Genomic DNA, 20,000 nt, shown 5'->3' with positions numbered 1-20,000 from the left:
CTATCACTGCCTTAAGTTACTTAATACCATTAATTATGCAGCACGCATTGCCAAACCCACTCACATTATAACTGCTCTCAAACAAGGGTTTCAGATACATAACACGAGTACCTTAGAAAATAATTTGAATCAAGAAGACGATATTTATGAAGATCTTATGCAAGTAGCAAGAGACTCATACACTCATGCATATCGACCAGTGTTAAAAATATCTTCATAGTGAGTTTCCTTTTTAGAGTGATGGACAGTTATGTGACGGTTTTGTGTAGAATAACATTATTGTTCTAAGAAATGCAAAGAATGCAAGTTTTTTTTTCCGAGGCTTCAGAGACTTTTTTTTAACATAATCCAAAACAAAATTGAGAGAGAGAGAGAGAGAGAGAGAACTACCGATGTGGAAGCTGGTTTAGAAATTAAACAAGAAGAGTGCTCCAAAGTATTGATGAAAGATCACATACAAACACACACACACAAATACAGAGAGAGAGAGAGAGAGAGAGAGAGAGAGAGAGAGAGAGAGAGAGAGAGAGAGAGAGAGAGAGAGAGAGTCACTGAAGAGCAAGCAACACGACAAAGTTACCGGATGAACAGCGAGCCAAAAAACGCAAACCTCTGACAAATTATCTGGAGAAAAGAAAGCAGTGAAAGAAAGGAACTCACTGGAAAGAGTTCCTCTACCCAGAGAGTCAATGATCCCTCAATAATGCTCTAGTGTTCACTCAAGGGCCTCCCTCATAATTACGCTCCAGCTTCGTAATTGGTGGTCTAAGGTTCGGGAAAGCGGTTCAAGCAAAATGAGTTTCGCCAGAGAAATGGAGTGTGAGGATAAATGAGCCTGTGTACGTCTTCACTTACTAGATGGGTTTAGTTTTAGCTCGTGTTACCTCTCTCTCTCTCTCTCTCTCTCTCTCTCTCTCTCTCTCTCTCTCTCTCTCTCTCTGCTGGTTCTCTTGACAAATAAATTTGAGCACTGCCTGATTATTTTTGTATTTTTGTTTCCTCTTTCTTTTTAAAAGAGGAAACCTAATCTCGTTCTCTTCGCATATATGTGTGTGTATGTCTGTGAATGCACGCCATGTTCATCAATAATTTGAGATGAACATTTTCCTTTACATATTGATTCCTCCATAATTCCTTGAATTTAATTTGCAGTTTACATCAGTGTCTCAATACTATATAAGCAGCCAATTCCTCGAGCAAGTCTTCTTTTTTGACTTCCTATAAAAGTGACAATCATATATGTTATTCTTTGAAAAAATTGTGACAACAGTCACATACATTTATGTTGTTTGTTAGATAAAGGGACATAAAAACCATCATTTGGTCGATAAACTAGTTCTGGCCCATTAAATGCATAATGCGATAATTCCAATCGAACGAGGAAATCACACTCAAACCCAAATCCCGTATGACACATGAGACGTCAACACTGTTCTTCCCGGGCGTGTTTCTTTCTTATTGAATTTTCCTCATTCATAATTTTCAGAGGATGAATTACCCCTGATTACAACCCGTTAGCGAAGACAGAGGCCATTTGCTTTTTGATGAAGCAGTTGCCACGAAATTCGTGCACACACACTCCTCAGCCGCGGGTTAATGGCGGCCCGACACGAGAAGCCTCGATTCGGTGTCATAATTCCTCTCGTCCCGAACGGAATTAAGAAAACATTGATCAGGCGTGTGAGAGGTCAGTGTCGCGCAGGACGCTATGATTGTCGTTCTCTGTTTTCCGAAATAACCGACAATTCTACGCAGACAACGACATGAAAAAAGAATGGAGGCTCTTTTTTTTTCGCTCCCATGCAATCCGACATATATAACCTGATGAAAAAAAAATAATCATTACTTTTCAATCTCGCAGCCAGTACCGTCCAAGGCTTTACCACTGTATTCTATTTTTCAGAATACCGGTCGACTTGATGTATATACCAGTCTTAAAGTAAACTATATCGCGTGGATTTCTAATAGGTCAGATATGATAATAAAACTATTACAGTAGTTCACTAGAAAACCACAATGTATTAACATAAGAGAAAAAAAATAAGGAAAGCAAGATAAAAAAGAATCACATCTAAAAAATCAGTAATTTCTTATTAACGACATTTTATTCTTTTTAGGATAAATATACTTCAAAAACAGTCGAAAAAAATGACATAGATTTTTCAAGAGTAATTACGTTCCGATTTACGTGGTACTGATGTCAGTTTTGACTAAATAAAGTACAGAGGGATTATTATATCGAATTTGCTTATTTATAAGATAAGAGTGGAAATTTGTTTTATCTATCTTTTTCTCTACTGTGTGCATATATATATATATATATATATATATATATATATATATATATATATATATATATATATATATATATATATATATATATATATATATTTATATATATATATATATATACATATATATTTATATATATAATTTATATATATATTTATATTTATATAAATATAAATATAAATATATAATATATATATATATATATATATATATATATATATATAATTGAAAACAATAATACACAAATAACCAAAGTAGCCTGGAAGGTTTCTGGAAAATAAAAGCAATATAAAGAACCAGAAGCAATAACATCATTCTTTGAGACCAGAGACTTAGCCACAATATTAGAAGTGCTCATTCATTTGAAAGGCTCTTTTGTTACCCTATAGCCGTACGTTTTCTCGACAACTGTTTGCTTATATATATATATATATATATATATATATATATATATATATATATATATATATATATATGTGTGTGTGTGTGTGTGTGTGTGTGTGTGTGTGTATAACTGAATCACAAAAATATGGAACGTGGTGAATATATATATATATATATATATATATATATATATATATATATATATATATATATATATACTTTATATATATATATATACTATACATATATATATATATATATATATATGTATATAATATATGTTTATGTATGTATATTAATGAGTATATGATTCAATATTTTTAGCTTCAACCCTCCTACAGTACATCAGGCTGCCGTTTCCCATGAGGGTTCCACTAGGTATTATGGGATTATAGTTCCTAGAAGGGTTTGTACAATTACCTACCCCAGCTATTGGCAATAAAGGAAAACAAGAAAAAGAATATAACCATATACATTTTCTCTCCAACCATGAATGGCTTTATTAACTTGGAACCGGAAATGAATATTTCAAAAGCTTACATGTGTAAGCATAAACACATCCTCACAAACTATTGTTCCCAAAAAAATTAAAATTTCATTCCAGTCCAAAGCAAAATAAATAAGTGGACTGTTTTAATGTTTTAATTTCGCTTTGCAATATATTTCGACTTGAGTGCTTGAATAACTAATTAAGAGATTCACATTGGTGAAATAATGGAGTTTGTAAAAACTGTAATAATTATTTAATTTCACGAATTATTATTATTAATATATTATTATTATTACTAATGCTGTGCATACGTGTTTTTCTTCAACCATAAAAACTTTTCCTTAATTACCTCCTTCATATGCAGATATTGTAATATTTTTATTTGTAATTCCCATGTAATACAAAAAAGGCTTTAAGTGTTCAGTTGCATCTCTTTACTTCTACCACTAAAATCTCTCTCTCTCTCTCCTTTCTATTTGTAGGATCTCAGCATGAAAATACTTAGATAATAACAGTTTCACATCCAATGTTTCGCAGTGCCCTGTTCACTGAAATGCTCCTTTGTTATTCTTAGCAATAATTGATAATTGATAATCGATTCCTGGCATTATTCCGCAGCATGACTGAAGATCGTCTATTAATATAATTTCTCCTCACTCTTATGAGTTATGAATAACATCATTATCGATGAACTCATTTTTTAACGGCGGCCAATAGTAACAAAAATAACGTAACATTTTTAAGGTACATTTTCGTTAGTACGATACATCACTTTAAGCGGACAACAGATAATTCGATTCATCTGTCTCTTTTTATAACTTTTTTTTCTAATGACGCAATCTATATTGAGAGGCGATAAATATTTATGCGTGTTTAATAATAGCTGTTAAGAAACGTTTTTTTTTTTTTTTATATTTTACGTGTTGCCACAACTTACCCGAATGACACTCCAGAGTGTTCAAATATATTTCAAGGAATTACAAAGATAGTTTTCCAAGCAAAATGTCGTTTCAAGTATCTATAGACACATGGCTTCTTCTGACTAAACGAAAGTTTGCCACACCAGTGTTTAAATCTTTAAATCCTTTCTGGTAAGATTTATGAGCGACGACGCACACCATTACCATATTAAATGCACACTGGGCACTTTGAATGATACATAAATACATACACACATACATGCACACACACACGCATACATACATACATATATATATATATATATATATATATATATATATATATATATATATATATATATATATATATATATATATGTGTGTGTGTGTGTGTGTGTATATATACATACTATATATATACATATATATATATATATATATATATATATATATATATATATATATATATATATATATATATATACTGGAGAAAAGATATTTAAGGATTATCCATCTGCAACTCTAATTCAAAAGCTTGAAAGAATAATGAAAGATCATTGATCGGTTTTAATGCTGAGAATCATGCCACTGAAGAATTGTTGGTGTAAAAGCATTATGTATATGACGATGATGGATATGTATTTTTGCGCTATAACCATGAGAATATATACGCAAACACATACATACACAATTCTATATATATAATATATAATATATATATATATATATATATATATATATATATATATATATATATATATATATATATATATATATATATATATATATATATATATATGTATGTGTTTATGTATATATTCTCATATATAGAAAATTATCCATCATGTATGTACATAATGTTTTTACACCAACAATATTCAGTGGCATGATTCTCAGCATTAAAAACACATCAATCATCTTTCATTATTCTTTCAAGCTTTTGAATTAAGTTGCAGATGGGATAATCTATCTTTTTTCTCCAGTATATGATTCTAGTATATAAAATATATATATATATATCTTTCATTATTCTTTATATATATATATATTATATTATATATATATATATATTAGAGTTGCAGATGGGATAATCCTTAAATATCTTTTCTAAGTATTTTGGTACTTAATTTCTGAAACCCTTCGGGTGATAAGAATCATCCGTTTTTATCATCTAGCTTTATTCTATTTGTGAACATTTTCCCGAAACATGACGTCCTTTTCTCCTTCCCTTCCAGGTTGCACAGTTCAGGCCCTAAAAGTCAAGGCGGTGAATGTTCCGTCGCATCAAGTGACAGGGGCCTCCGTGGAGCTGGAGTGCCACTATGACCTTGAGGGGGACGACCTGTACTCCGTCAAGTGGTACCGAGGCCAGCATGAGTTCTTTCGCTACGTCCCCGGCGATAGTCCAGCTGTCCAGATATTCGACCTCCCAGGAGTGGCTGTTGATGTGAGTGCACGAACTTGTCAGTTAATTCATTTATTTGTTGGATGAGAAGTAACATAAAGGTGTATATTTTGTTTACGCTATTCCAAAATGGCTTATTCTGAAAGGTAATGTTTTGAGTTAGCGTGAGTCGAAGGGATACAACAGACCTTCTGTCTTTAAAAAAATTCGCCCATACTTGTCGTATTACACCTATGTACGTTAAACATTAATATGTACGTTACACTGTTTTCCTGAAGGTTACAACTTCCTCAATGAAAGTAATGTTGTCTTCAAATGACCAGATCTGTATAAAAAAAAAAACTATCTGAAAATCATTCTCAGACGGTGTTCTCTAACAAAGAAGCTATTGTTTATGTCTAGATATTGTAGTCTACATGACTATCCACCTCTTTACATCTCCGTTTCTCGCTGTGAATTCGTAATAATTAGAAGTATTTTGAAATAAGAAAAACGTAATATGCTCTGTGAGTTTTAAGGCACGTCGATCAGAACAAATGGGAAACATACGACAAATAAACCCTAAGTTCCATTTCCTAGAATTAATTATATGTGGACGGATTCATGAACGCCGTTGTGTTTACCTGTCGCTCCTGTTTAGGATACGCCGTGTCCAGATTTAGCTGGATCTTTAAAGGTCAATGGCATACGAAAACATGGTGTGTATTTGTAGCGTTGGGCCTAAACTTTAATATCGCTGGAATATTTATTTCCGTTGAATGCTTCATCTCAAGAATATACCCAATGGCACCTGGGGTCCTCATTTGTTTTTGTAATAAGAATATTATTAGAGACCAAAAGGAAAAACAGGTGAACATTTCAGAAATGTCTACGTAAATACCTTATGAAATGTTATTGTTAGCATGAGTGAAATGTAGATTTATAAAGTTAGAAGTCATACACAAGCACATAGAAACGTCCATATATACACACACACACAGTATAATATTATATATATATATATATATATATATATATATATATATATATATATATATATATACATATATGTATGTGTATGTATATATATATATATATATATATGTGTGTGTATATATATATATATATATATATATGAGTATATTCTATAACACACACATATATTTATATATAATATATAATTTGTGTGTTTGTATGTGTGTATTAATGTATATACAGCGCATCTCACTAATAAGTATTTCTTCGGTTAACTGCTGACTCGAGATATGAAACACTACGATCACGACTGATCTTAGACTTATCATTTCGTTAGTTAATAATCGGAAGATGCTCTCATTGGAGATTAATGGAAAAAATATATTTTCACCATATTACAGTGCATTAATGCGCTACATATACCAGCATCATGCACAGCATACTCAAAACAGAAATATGAAGTCTATGCAGCAAAAAACAGGGTATTGATGAATGCATTGATACTAGTGATTTCAAATTGTTTCCTTTTGTACAGATTGTTTACAGCATATTGATAAATAACTGTAATTCAGAACTGCGAGAAGAACCAGAACAGAAACTTCTAAAACAACTTGAAATAAAGGTAAACCAAGATGTTAGACCTGTAAAAGTTTTACTTTTAAGAAGTTTCACAAAGTGTGTGCGAATGGCGCTGTCTTTGTAAGAAAAGAAGATATTTTTCTGTTGTATACAGGGACTTCATCGACGCTGAAGAAATGAAAAAGAAGTAAACATTACAGTTATTGCTAGGATGCTTGTATCAGTAGCCACCCTGAGAAGAATCAAGTGGTTTATATAATCATCCCAGACAATGTGATGAAAACTGTATCGTATGGCCATGTCAAAGACTGACATTATTGTGAATTTTTTTCTTTACAAGGAATAACTGATACACAAGTGTTCCTCCTAACAACTTAGCGATAAAAGCTTAAATAATGTGAAGGAGACAGTTTAGATTTTAAATGTAAAAGTAAAATTCCATAACCGAACAGTAATAATAATCCCACACTAATCTAGCACTTCTAAGGAAACGAAGTAATTACAGTGTACTGAGGTTTCCAAACGCAAGGTTATGGGTTTTTCTTAATTCTTTCGTTAGAAAATACCATTCCCGTGATATAAACAACATTCATTGATTTCTTGACACAGATGCGAGGTCAGTGGATATAAATTGCAAATAAATATTCATCAGTGTTTTGTTTTGAAGGGTGAAAAGTAATTGTTTAGTATGGGTGGAAGATCAAACATTATCATAAATGTTCTCAAAGGGAAAGATGGTGATTATGAACAAGGTCGGTAAAGATACAGCCATTGCGGAAGCGATCTGTGAAAAGCGTAGTCCATTACAGGAATCTTCTTCTTCTTCTTCTTCTTAATAATGATAACTAACGCTACTGTGAAAGTCTCACATCAATTACCTCTTTCTTCAAAATGGTCTCCCAAAACAATATGAACAATATGAAAATTGAAAGTTACGGCGTTTACAATCTCTGCGTAACATCTTTTATTTTTAATACTGCTATTTTTCTTTTTATTATTTGCTGTTAGAACGAAACGATTTTTAGAAGTATTTTATGCCACATATATTGAACTGGCTCCTTCATCATCACTTCACTAAGAACTGTGAACAAGGAATTCCTCAATTCCTAATATACGGAATTCTTCCCCGATATGTCTCCTGTTTCCATAATAAAGCTCCCGTGGGGATGTATTTTAGTACATAAATCAAGTTAACGTTTCTAGCGAGTTTCATAGATTACAATAGAATTATAACAAAAGACATCGTAGCCCACAAAACTATATTTCATGTAAATTCTTACTTTTCCTTCGTGAAGCATTCGAGTGAATAGTGGCGCCAACATATTCTAAAATCAATCAGCTTATCAGAGCCGTAATGCCTGTCAGAAATTTCTGTTGTGTTATGGAACTAAATTAATATGGTGTGAAGCGAGACTTATGAATAGAAATGGCTGATACTGCAAGAGCAAATGAAATTTGTTTCTTAACATTTTGTAGTAATTTTTTTCCCTTTATAAATGAGGATACAGTAATCAGAAGGCTTTGGCATTGAACTCAAAATCTATAACGTGCAGTAATTATATATATGATTACATATGTATATATATACATACATACATAAATACATATATACACACACATATATATATATATATAAACATATGTATATATGCCATATACGTGTAATATTATATCTCTTTCAACGATAAGCCTGGCTCCCAAGAAGGGGTGAGAAACGAACAAATAAAAACAGTAATAACTACCCCACTCACAACTAAACAGCAAAATCGTGGACAAGCCCCGTGCGCACAAAACTTCCACAACACAAGTTCTCACAACATCGCGACCAACCCCCTTACACACTGTGCCCTTCACCTCAATCTTAAAGGTTCTTCGTTGGCAGGGTCGATATCGTACTCGGCTAGCACTCTGCAGGGCCCGGGTTCGACACTCCGGCCGGCCAATGAAGAATTAGAGTAATTTATTTCTGGTGACAGAAATTTCATTTCTCGGCATAATGTAGTTCGATTCCAATAATAAGCTGTAGGTCCCGTTGTTAGGTAACCAATTAGTTCTTAGCCACGGAAAATAAATCTAATCCTTCGGCCCAGCCCTAGGAGAACTGTTAATCAGCTCAGTGGTCTGGTTAAACTAAGGTGTACTTACTCAGTCTTACGCCCACTTTTTTTTTTTTTTTTTTTATTCTTAGAGAGATAATCCTCTCATGCCTCTTGCGTGTGTATCCGGCGCGTTAGTTTATTTGTCCGTTTACATACACTACGTTTGCCTTCCATTTTCCCGTGTGTCGGAACTTGCGTCGATCGCCATAACAATGGCGATCATTATGTCCAAACTTTTCCTCGGGGGCAAAACAGTTGAGAACCCGAAGCGGAGAAAATCGGGGGAACATCTTTTGTGAAGAACGAAGCATCCTCATAAGAAAGGAGAGTCGTTAGGCGTGGCCCTCCGAGGAAATTCCATGTCCTTTTGGCTAAAACCCTCCTTAGAGAGAGAGGAGAGAGAGAGAGAGAGAGAGAGAGAGGGGGGGAAATGACAACTATACTATCAGAGCAAAAAGTTATTAATTAATCAAATGGTCTTTTATAATAGAGCAAAAGTTAGTATATATATCAATATATATATCTACATATATATATATATATATATTAGTATATATATATATATATATATATATATATATATATATATATATATATATTATACATAAAGAGAGACAGAGACACACTGTAAATGGAAAGGTAAAACGCTTTCAATTCTTCGTCCATTTATCCATGTAAAAAGAGTTTCTCTCGGAAGTTGTGAGGCGCTTGGAAAAAAAAAAGTTTATACAGTTTTCCCTTTACTTGTGATGAAGAAAAAACACAAATAGTTGGTTCAAAGGAGAGAGAGAAAGAGAGGACGAGAAAGAGAGACGCAACAAAATATACGCAAATCTTAAATAACAAAGACTAGGGGAAGTGAACGAACTTTAAGTTCTTGTTCAATTGTCCTCTAAAATACAGTGGACACAGTAAGGAGAACATTAGGACAGAGAGAGAGAGAGAGAGAGAGAGAGAGAGAGAGAGAGAGAGAGAGATCTTTTCACATACATGTGTCATATATATATATATATCCTATATATATATATATATATATATATATATATATATATATATATATATATACACACACATATATATATATATATATATATATGTATATATATATATATATATATATATATATATGTTAAGTGTGTGTGTGTGAAACATGTTTCATGGAAGTGTGTGCATGTTTGTGTAAGAGTATTTGCGTGTGTGAGTGTAGTGAGAGAGAAATGAGAAAATGGAAAAACACATATGAATGCGGGGCTAACGAATGTTTTTTTTTTTAACTAACAAGCAATATAACTGTAATATGAACAAAGATAATGAACAATGTTCTAAAGTATTGAAGCACATTATAACGTCACTAAAAATCCATAACATTCAGATATATTTACCGTAACAATTTCTTCAAATAAAACGTGTAATAATTACGGAGAAAGAGAACTGAAATTATATTTTTGAACATAAAAGACAAGACATCACAAGAAACACGACGTCATCCTCTCCTGATGCATTCATCATTGCTCGAAATGGTCTTTGACGTCATGCATAACTCAATGGTAATGAGTTAGTCTTCGTGATATTGGGAACGGGTAAGTCATTCCAAGCTAATTACAGACACTGGAGGCTGCATTGAATCACTTGTGCAGTTAAGCCGAAATATCTCCATTACGGTTTTTTTTTTTTCAGACCCTATGTGGAATCCAATGCCCCAAAGAGAAGGATACGAACAAATAGTCATATATATATACACATACACTATACACACACACATACATATATATATATATATATATATATATATATATATATATATATATATATATATATGTGTGTGTGTGTGTGTGTGTGTGTGAGTGTGTTTGCGCGCGCGCGTGTTCGTGTATATGTAAGTTTTTCACAAAAAAATATGATGATGTGATATGAGAAGAGTGAGTCTCCAACTATAATTATAAAAAAACGAGAGATGAGAGAGAGAGAGAGAGAGAGAGAGAGAGAGAGAGAGAGAGAGAGAGAGAGAGAGATGATTATGTGTGTGTGTGTGTACGTGCATCTGCGGTTTTGCTTGTGCTGCCAATTCCGGTGGCCATCTTGTAGAACATAGGAAAGTAAGACTGAAGAATAAAACAACCAACAATAAGGAATTTGAGCAAGAATTGCATCATTCTGATAATCATTTCAAAGCTACTGAACACCATTCGAGTTACATGCTTGTACCCATTGCCCGTGAAAAACTAAGGAATGACGATTTACATATGGCAAACGTAAAGTATAACGTCGATATATTTCACTCTTTATAAGAGTAGGGGATTGAGATGAAAAGTCCAGTGCCGCCAATCAACATCAGGTACCACCCAAACCCCCCACCACCCTCTCCGAAAAACAAATACTTGAAAAAAGTGGTAAAGGGCGGCAAGAAAAGATGTTTGTCCATAACATCGAAGCAGCGATATTTGGTTTAAAGTTCGTATTGAGCATATTTTGTTTGTGAACGGACAGAAGACTGGAAGACTTTATTTAGGCTCTATTAGACGTTACAGAACATCGAAGCAAACATTTCTTTGCTATTATAATACGTAGAGAGTACAGTAGATAGAAATATATGTTCAGGTTATATGTACAAAGAAAATTCAGAATGCAAGTTCATACAAAGCAAAAGCGTGTCGTTAAAGTCTTGTGAAACTGCCCGCTTCATTACTAATATGCTTGTCCTCCTATGCAGCTAGGAAATTACTTTCAGACATACACTTTCGCCTTAAAATTCCAAGGTATCACTAAAAGTGAAACCCTTTGGATAACCAGCGCTTACAATATACTGACCTTTAGCACTGTTGATCAGTTTTTGGTAAAATTGTCTGGATGCTATTCCGATGGTGCCTTTTCATTCAAGTATGACTGATGCATTCTTTTGTGAACAGAGGCGTCATAACTCACCGTAGTGGCCAAGAGACCAAATTCATTTGTATCCTTGCCAACACTTTGATGGTGCATAACCCAGATGAATCTCTTGGGGGCATTCTGGTCGTTTCTGTATTGAAATAGATTGCCAGAACTCCAGCTGTCTTTCAGACAAATTTGCATTGCGCTTGCTCGCTATGAACAATACCTCCTTTCTCTCTCTCTCTCTCCTATATATATATATATATATATATATATATATATATATATATATATATATATATATATATATATATGCAGTGTATATATACATGTATATACAGTATATATACATATATATATATATATATATATATATATATATATATATATATATATATATATATATATATATATATATATATATATATATATATATATATATATATATATATATATATAATGAAGAGAGAGAGAGAGAAGAGAGAGAGAGAGAGAAAGTATTATCCTCGCTCACACGGAAAAAAGAGACCTATAAGACTATAAGAATTTCGTAGAGCAGGGCGCTCGACGAGTCCATGCTTATATCCTTACTGTCACCCCTTCCCCCACCCGACTCCCATCCTCTTAACTCCTCATGCTTTCCCCATTCACCTGGGGAGGATACGCGGGTATCTCCTTGAACAGTGAAGTAGGAAAAGAATCATTTGTTTCACTAACAAAGAAATGCAAGAGCTATAATGAAAGCAGCTTCAGAATCTTCTTCTTCCTCTCCGGGAACAAAAGGCTGATGTTTGCTTTCCTTCTGCCTGGATGTGTTCGCCAAATGCAGCAAAAAGGAAAAAAAAATCTTCTTTTACAAAAAAAAAAAAAGGATTGAAAATTGAAAGAAATTTTACGCTAGCCAGCAATTGTCTCTTTACTTTTGCTCCTCGCGAAAAGCAATGAAAAGAAGATGCTTAATTTTTATATTTTTTATTTCTCCTCTTTCCTTCCGAGATAAATATTGCTGATATTTATTTCATGAAACGATAAACAAGGAAAAATGTTATTGTTTTGTAAGTTAGGTCATGACTTTTTTTTTTTTTTTTTTTGAGGACAGCGTTTATCTGTTATTTTACAAAATATTTGCACTTTCCTTTTCCTCATCGCTCTGTTGGAGCTGAAATTTGATTTTATATTTTGGAATTTAAAGAGGCTCTCAATTTTGTTATTCTTCAGCGCAGAGCAGTGAACAATTTATCTCCCAAAGACTAAGTCACTAGGCTTTGTATTCATTTCATTGTACTCATTTTGTACTCATTTAAACAAATATATATATTTCTTTCCCCATCGCACGAAGATCTATTGTTTCCATAGCTTCATCCTCGTTAATTTTAACCATCGTTTATAAATAAAACAATTATAACTATTTCATTTCTTCGCTTGACCTTGACAGAACACCGGCTGTTTACTTCGGTCTATTTTTCGAAGTTTTTAGTTGGTTTGAATTCATTCCAATCATCAATTTCTGAGCGTTATCGTAGTTCGAAACGAAAGGTGACAAGTTTTACGGTATAACAGAACTCGAAGCAAATTGTTATATCGCGGCAAAAGTGCTGATGTCACTGTAATCCGCGTTTCAATTAACTCGACGATATAAGAAGCGATGTGACATGCGTTATTATTCATGAATTTTTCTTTTTGTTGTTATTTCTTTTACTATATCTCCAACGAGAAGAATTAATAATGTGTGGAACACGGCAACAGCCATTTTTTAAAGTGTGTAAATGCATAATGACCTCTGAAAACATAAATGATTCTCGTCGCATGGGAAAATGTCTTTTTTCTGTTACGCAAAAGATTGCTCAAAGATTTCGTGAATAAGATAATTGCCCGGTACCTCAGGCAATAGTTGGCAAACAAAGAGGACTAAAAGATCCCAGTTTTTTTTTTTTTTTATCAAAAAGAATGGAAGAAAAAAGATAGAAAAAGAAAAAGGTAAAGAAAAGGCAGACGTATAACTCTGATAGCCAAACTGCAAAGGTCTGGTTCTGAAATTTTAAAATCTCAAATTGTTCACCCAGGGGCCGCTTGTCCAAGGGTGCTAGAGTCAAGAGAGCGCAGAGAGAGAGAGAAGAGAGAGAGAGAGAGTTGCATTGTGGGTACGAGGGGAAAAGGGGGTGGGGGCGGTGGAGTTGCACTAAAGTTGACTGTGGGCGGAGTAGGATCAGAAAGAGCCTCACCCCGCCTCCCTAGCATCTGGGGAGAACGGGATGAAAGGTCCCTAACAAAAATAACAGGAACATTGAGATTAAAGGGCTGCAATTACGGGCCAAATGGCAGAACACCTACCCCCCACACCCACCCCCCGGCACTCCTGGGAGCTTTCCTGGAGGTTTATACCCGTGGTTTGCTCTCCTGCATACGCAGACCTGTAAAACTGGGAGGCAAATGCTTTTCGGGGAACGGTAGAGAGAGGCCTGTGCGCCCCTGCCTTGCCTTGTTCCATCCCTGGGGACTTGGAGACTGATAATTTGCAGGTGAGAGAGAGAGAGAGAGAGAGAGAGAGAGAGAGAGAGAGAGAGAGAGAGGCGTGCGTAGGTTTTCCTCGTTTCTGTCACGTTGAGTAGAGGTAATTTGCAGGTGTAAAAAGGGAGAAAGGAGAGATGAAGAGTTGCAGAAATTTACTGAAGGGATTTAAGGTATATAAATTAACATAAAAGGGGGTTGCTCAATTTTCGAAAGAGACAAATTAAGAGAAGCAAAATAACTGTCGAAAATTATCATTAGTCCCCTTAAAATAATAAAACTACCGTAAGTGAAATACATACATACATACATAAACACACACAAACAACACACACACACACATATATATATTATATAAAGCGTACAGGGTCTTATAGGAAGAAATGCTTGGGTTAGGTGGATAGATTTTCAAGAACGTTAAAAAGTTATATAAATCAAATTATAAAGAGCAACGAATTATTTTCAATGATCGCATTCTACATCACGTCAAATTTGTCGTGGGAGTAAACTTCGAAATGATGTTTTTTCGGAAAAAGAATGAAACATTTTATTAGACATAAATAAAGCACTGTAGTTAATAATTCTCAGTTACCAGTATTTCCACTGTGGATTTAAATGATATATTGAGAAAGAATAGGATGTTACCGTACGGCAGCAGATCAGTTTAAAAGCTGAAGGGGGTTCTGTGCACTGACCTAAAGATTTACGTCAATCAAGGGTTATACGACGCCCAACGACACCATGAAATTGGGGTGTGTCATATATATATAATGTATATTACATATACATGTGTATATATATATATATATTATATATATATATATATATTATATATATATATACATATATATATATATATATATATATATATATATATATATATATATATGTATGTGTGTGTGTGTGTGTGCTTGTGTATGTGCAATAAACCGCACAGGGATCACTTACCTAATGTAAAAGAAATAACCTTGCAACAATGCAATTACGTAAAAGCACTTTCTTTTATAACGGGGAGGGTCAACTACTCAACAATGGTAACTGAATATAACCTTCCCTCCGTTCGTCAGACCGATTTAACCTTCCCTTTCTCAGGAGAATCTGACGAGGCTCCTTTTGTATCAAGTGGACGGCCGCTCTCTCATGATAATCAATTTCATATGTCCACCGACTTCCGCGGACGCCATTACCTCTCGTTATCGGGGCCTCAAAGGATTCTAATGATGGCATTCGCGATTACTCCTGCTTTAAATAGATGCCTTAGGGCACCTTTCCCATTGAAGAGGTCCGTGTAAACAGTTATGATATGGCCGTGGAAAACAGGTTCTAGCTAAGTTATTAGACTATTCATGATATGTCTCTATTGGGAAGAGGGATTTCATGAAAGCGTCAGACCCTTGCTTATGATGCAAACCCTTAACTGTTTGATTCTTCAATATGAAAGCACACCACATGTGACTGTTGAAGTAAATGTGGATGATGATACTATTTGTTCTGATGATCAAATATTGACGAATATTCACAATTTTTTCTACAGCGACTTAACCTGCAGGATGATTTACTGTAGATATGAATGTTTTATTACTTCCAAATGTTATTACATTAATATTATTCTAAAGAATTACGGTCAGTATTTCATGTTTTTTAAATCATGATGGATTGTAAATTACTGGTGTTTGTGGAAATACATTCGCAACAGGGGTGTGAGGAACAAATTCATAATATACTGAAATAGGTAAACGTAAAAGAACCATATTGCATCTTTTTAACAGAAATCTTAAAAGTTCTAGTAATTAATGAGAAACATCATCTCATTGTCTAAATGAAAGATAAGACTGTAGAAGGAATACAGAAAGCCATTTAGAAATGTTCCCACAAACGGGATCTAAGACAAATCAATACATTCAACTCTTTTTACCTCTTCGATTACTCCGTTTTAACAGACTCTCCTATCCTCCCTTTCGGGTATAGATCAAAAGTTCAAACAGCCTGACCTATATCATCACTGGGTATAGGGCCGATCAGTCTTATTAGGCTGATGAGCGATGGTGTATGAATATTTTAATTAGCTCTCCATCAAAAAGTAAAGCAAATAACATTCAATTATTGATTTGTTGACTGTAAGGAAAAAATTATGGATTTTTCTTATTTTTTTTTTTTTATAAATCAGATGTTCTTGACAAAACCAGTGAGTACAACCATTTTGAATGGATTCTTTTGAATGAAAAAAAAATACACTTTTGATGATATCAAACATTTCTCTGCCAGCTTGCTTTTTGTGGCTTTTATTAGAAAAGATCTCTTTTTAATTTACAAAGAAATAAGAAAAAACATAACTTTGTATATATACACATTATATGTCCGGTACTTAGTACACACACACACACACACACTTAATTAATTTACAAAGAAATAATAGAAGCCGGTAAAAACATTTAACGCGTTTCGTAACAACATAGTTACATCATATACGAAACTTACATTAAACAAAACAAGATTTAAAAGCATTGAGGCAGCGAAAATACGGCTCAATTTATGATTATTCAATAGGCACTAACTGTGATAAATAATGACTCTAAGATAGCAATATTTGTCAGTGTTAATTATATAGTCCTGTACTTAATACACAATAGGATCACTTTTTAGAATTTAAGGCAAAACATTGCAATCCTCAGTCGTATATAAATATATCCCCAGATGTAATTTGGGGACTTATAAGTTCGAAAGCGATTGCTCAAGGTAGCTGATTCACATAATGGTGTCAACATGCAGATTGTCAATCCGAATTTTCTAATATCGAAATCACACAAAAATATATACACATTCAAACTTCTTATCTTATGCATGGATGTTTAATCACGCACACATGGCTGTTTCGGCGAGCCATGTTTCTTTATATAGATTCGGCTAGTCTAGTATCTTGTTTTTCTTTTTATAGTTTCGACGTAATTTGTTGAGACACACATTGTGTTGTTCTCTTTTAACATGATAATGCTAACATGTTGTTGCACACACATAAATATATATGACCGGCTATCTATTATATATATATATATATATATATATATGTATATATATATATATATATATATATGTTATATATATATATATGTGTATATTACTATATATATATATATATATATATATATATATATATATATATGTGTGTGTATATATATATATATATATATATATATATATATATATATATATATATATATATATATATATATATATATATATATATATATATATATATATATATATATATATATATATATATATATACATATATATATATATACACACACACAATGTACAGTAAAAAAGACGAAGAAATATATATAGATATTTGTTTATACAATACACGCTCAATGTACAGTAAAGATGAACACAGGTGATCCTGATTTCTTGTCATTTCGAAAGCACAAACTGGGACGGGAACTTGGACCTCAGCGCTGGTGACAATGTAAACGCGTCTTGGGGTGATTCGATTCCCTGTTAACACGGGCTTGATCCCTTAATTCCCAGGTCGAATTACAGAGCTTAGCATAATCGAGAAATTGATGGGAGGACGGTTCTCACGGGATCGAGCCAGCCTACTTTTCCTGAAATGCACACCGAACCCGCGTTCTCTGTCCCCTCTCGTTGCTGGTTCTCTCGCCAATATTTCAAGGAAATATACCGCAGTTTACTTGCAGTACTTGCTGTACGTTCTCTTCAGAAGAGTTCATTAAAATGTAACGAGTCCTGTGACATGTTTAGTTAAGGACATCGAACTTTCGGGCAAGCTTTTTACTGTTTTTGTCAAGCTTTCCTTGCGTAACGTTTCTTGGAGCTGTGATACGTTACGTACCAAATATTCCATTATACTTCAGATCTTTAAAGAGTATCTCATTAAATGATAAAAAAAAAAAAATTAACAACAAAATATGAATGATACCTTGGAAAGGAATCATTCATAAATAACAAAAAATATACATAGTGAAGGGTTATGTTATTAACAGGAAATTATCATATAGGTATAACGGAAAAGCTAATAGATATAAACTGCATAATTATAAAAAGGCCTAAACCAAAAGAGTACTAAAAATATTGTTCATATTTCATTGTAATTTCAAGCTCTTCCTCTGCACCGTTGAAAATTACATTAACTTCATAACTTAATTATATTTCCGCCCATGTACTTTATATTTTAGATTTTTTTTATATTTTTATGCTGGTACTCTATGTGCACGCTGAAACATTTATTATTTGGCATTTTTTACTAAGTTTGTGTGCTGTAACGTGGAAATATTTAGAATGATCAAATTCATATATAGTAAATATATACTCCGATAAACCACGGTACAATTACACGAAGGATTACTCGAGGGAAAACGCTTGCAAAAAAAAAATAAAATAAAATAAAACTCTTTAATACACAGATGTTCAATGATAAACCTTCTCTCTAGATTGGAATAGCTAACCCTAAGAAAGGACGTGAATAACATTACTATAAATGCATGCTCAACAAAAACTCCATAATAACGCTGAAATTGACAAATATTTACTCAAAATAAGTGATATATTCTTACCAATCGGTGTCTCTTTAAAAATAACAAGGCTTGCAAATGAAAGCTTTTGTTTCGTTGTTTTGGTTCACGATTACAAAAGAAAGAAAAGACAATACACCAAGGCACGCTCAGCCATACACAATCCATACACGAACAAACACACACAAACAAATGCACACATACACACACACCTACGCGAATAGACAGGCATAAATCAACCAACTTTTAGGCAAAGTTTTACGTGCTATAACCCTATGCAAATGGCTGACTCGGTTTGGAAATTCCAGTGAAACGTTTTTTTCTGGTTATTTTTATTTATTTGTTTCAACTTTTTTTTTTCACCCGACAAAAACTCCATACATGCAAGAGCCTCATGCACTGAGGATCAAAGACCCATGAATTCGTTATTTACATAAACAACATGGGCAAAAGGCTGGACTTGGAAATGTATGCAAATCAATTTGATTTTTTTTTTCCTTTTACATTTTGCCTCCATTTCGAACCGCTTCTACTCTCATTCTTGCTCACGCAGCAAAAGATGAATAAATGAAAAATAAATTAATTAAAACTCTTCACCAATTACTGATACATCTCCATATACGCAGGAAGTAATGTATAACCTTTTTTTATGAATATAGATCACAATAAAATCGAGAGTTTTTCTTCCTCTGTACGATACCTGCTCGTTTACCTCTAGATAGAATATCGCTCTATTGGCCATAAAACTAGACTGTGTACGCAAAGATTATTTGATTCTTTTAAAATGCTTTGACAAATTCTGAAACACTTACATCTAGAAATCGGATAAAGATAAGGAATACTGTACGAAACTAAAGATGTTTTTCCTTGTAATGGTTACGTACCTCTTTAGCTCACGGCTGAAGCGCAAACTGTGAGGAGATCACAAGCGGAGCGTATGTAAAAGCAGAGTAACGAAGAGGTCGAAACATCCAGAATCCATTATTGGTC

The 20,000-nt window shown here is 33.4% G+C and overlaps 1 pseudogene; it reads left to right on the top strand.

Annotated features, from left to right (window-relative positions):
• Positions 1–20,000, top strand: part of LOC136835720 (cell adhesion molecule 2-like) — a 161,443-nt pseudogene that overhangs the window by 85,199 nt on the left and 56,244 nt on the right.

The sequence above is a fragment of the Macrobrachium rosenbergii genome, chromosome 55 (genome assembly GCF_040412425.1).
Source record: "Macrobrachium rosenbergii isolate ZJJX-2024 chromosome 55, ASM4041242v1, whole genome shotgun sequence".
Taxonomy (NCBI): domain Eukaryota; kingdom Metazoa; phylum Arthropoda; class Malacostraca; order Decapoda; family Palaemonidae; genus Macrobrachium; species Macrobrachium rosenbergii.
Note: the sequence above shows the minus strand (reverse complement) of the source record. Positions and strands in the feature narration are given on the sequence as shown.